The 2,320-nt window shown below is 47.5% G+C and overlaps 1 pseudogene; it reads right to left on the bottom strand.

Annotated features, from left to right (window-relative positions):
* Positions 1 to 1,300: 1,300 nt before the first annotated feature.
* LOC147422059 (uncharacterized) lies at positions 1,301 to 2,081 on the bottom strand (annotated as a pseudogene).
* Between the last annotated feature and the right edge of the window lie 239 nt (positions 2,082 to 2,320).

Here is a 2,320-nt window from a genome sequence, read left to right as displayed (position 1 = left end):
GTTTGTTAATTACGGTGCTTATGACTTCCAAAGAAAAGATGAAAGGTAAAAGTAAGAGTATCAAAGATGTGGGGAGAAGGTTTAAGAGAAATAAAATGTAAGAGAAATAAAATGAAAGAGGTTGGGAGAAGAAGATTTGAAAAAAATGGAATGAGAGAGAGTGGGAGGAGACTGTTTGGAAAGGTGTGAGGTAATGAAATTAAAAAGGTTTACTTTTCAAAGAGATAGAGATCACTAATGCTTAAAAGAGAGTAGGACTGTTGAAAAAATAAAGAAGAGAGAGTGAGATTTTACTGGCAGAAAGGGAGGGAGGGGGGGGGGGGGGGGGGGGGGTGTTCAAGGGGGTAGCACGCAGGGGGACGAAGGGGGTGGAACGGTGCAGGCCAAGGGGCGGCGTGGTTGGAGGGGGGTAGAGTGGAACCGACAGGAGGTTTCAAGGGGGGGTGCGGGGTCAAGGGGGCAGCACACAAGGGGTCAAGGGGATGGTGCGGTGCAGGCGGGGGTAGAGGGGTCAAAGGGGTGGCACGAGCCAAGGGGAGGTGCGCCTATGTGGTGGCGGGGGGGGGGGGGGGGGGGGGGGGATGTGGACATAGGTCAAAGGGCGCGAGGGTGGGTCAAGGGGGCAGCATGGGCCAAGGGGGGGAGGGGCGGCGTAGGAAGGGGGTGCGGGCATGGGCAGGGGGTAAAGAGAAGCAAGGGGAGGCCGCCGTCCACAAGGTACTTGAAGCTATATACCACTTCAAGTTGCTCATTGTTGTATACAATGCATGGATTTTCGTCATTGAGGGTCTTTACAAGCATAACCTTGGTTTTGGATCCATTCACGATCAGCCCGCTATGTAGGCAAAAGCGTTCCAAGACACTCATAAGCTTTTGTGCATCTTCTAAGGTATGTGCCAAGAGCACTACATCATCGGCATAAAGCAAAAGCATGAGAGAGAGAGAGAGAGAGAGAGAGAGAGAGAGAGAGAGAGAGAGAGAGAGAGAGAGACTAAATTATCGTCCACGGAGGTCAGATATGACCCATGGGACCATAAAAACATAACAAATTCTCCTTCTAAGTGAAGGGGTTTTGGTCTGATACATTTCAATCAAGGACTGAGGGTCTGCTAGGAGGATAAAGGAAAAGAAAATCCCCCGGGGCGGTCACTTTTTAGAATGTGTATGATATCACGTGAGTTAACCGGAGAGGATTATTAAAAGACCAAAATGTATAAAAATGTATACATACAGAGGGGGGCGGGGGTTTTTTAAATAGGCTCACAGTGTAAGTATAGTATGTATATTGGGGTATTATTAATTACCTCTTGAACGGACGTGATATAGTGGTCTTTTGATAAGTGACTGCCCCGGGGAAAATCCTAAGGGGAGTCAGGTAAGGGGGAGTCCCTTTAGGAGTCTGAAACTCCTAGATGATGGCTTTACCATCTCTATAGACGGCCCATTTACCTTGCTTGCACGCTTCGTGCACTTTCTTGAGTTCTTGTTTTTAAAACTTGAGTTGATTTGTAGTCAGTTCCTCATTGATCCAGACATTTGTTCCTTTGAGGGCGTGCACTTTGGCGTAGCAACTTAATCCGTTCCTCTTTATCCTTGAAAGTGAGAACACAATGCTCGGGCGGCACATGCCTATGTGTATCATTGATCCAAGAGATGGTTTCTAGCTTGACGTTAACTGGTTGAATAATGTTGTTGAGCTTAACAAGTGCTTCTTTGAGGGTATCCTTGGTGATGCACCATGGTGAGGGTAGCCCACCGATTCGAAACTTCAGGACATTCTCTTCCTGTAGTCGTTTCTCGTGAAGCTCCGTTGTCACACAAGTCTGCACCTTGGCAATGGTCGTCGAGTGAGCTTGGCACACCTTTGCTTCGACTTGATTGACCTTGTTGTTGGCGAGATCGACCATGGAATCAAAGCTTGCCTCTAGCTCGCTAAGGTGAGTTTTGAGGTCACGGTTTTCTTCTATGACTCGATCGAGAGCTGCTTGAAGTTGAGTGATACGATCGAGTTTACTAGGGACTGCTAGCACTGTGGCAAAAGTCGATCGTTCTCTGAGAAGGGTCCTCGGAGAATTTGTCATCCTTAAACTCGAATAGATTCTCCTCCAATGTGCCTCAAGACTCTGTTCTAACTAAACTCTGCTCCAAGTATCTCCATACTGTGCTCGCTTTGCTCTGCTTTAAGTGTTCCTCCAGAATATGCTCGAAGTGCCCGTTTTGAGAGCACCTTGAACCTCCTCTGATTGAGAGTACCTTGAGTACTGCTTGTGGTTGTGAGATCTAAGGCTAAAAACCTGGATCGAACATTAATCAAAACTTG

The sequence above is a fragment of the Adiantum capillus-veneris genome, chromosome 27, assembly GCF_014529385.1.
Source record: "Adiantum capillus-veneris isolate H3 chromosome 27, ASM1452938v2, whole genome shotgun sequence".
Classification (NCBI taxonomy): Eukaryota; Viridiplantae; Streptophyta; class Polypodiopsida; order Polypodiales; family Pteridaceae; genus Adiantum; species Adiantum capillus-veneris.
The sequence above is the reverse complement of the archived record's forward strand: the minus strand, read 5'-3'. Positions and strand labels throughout refer to the sequence as shown.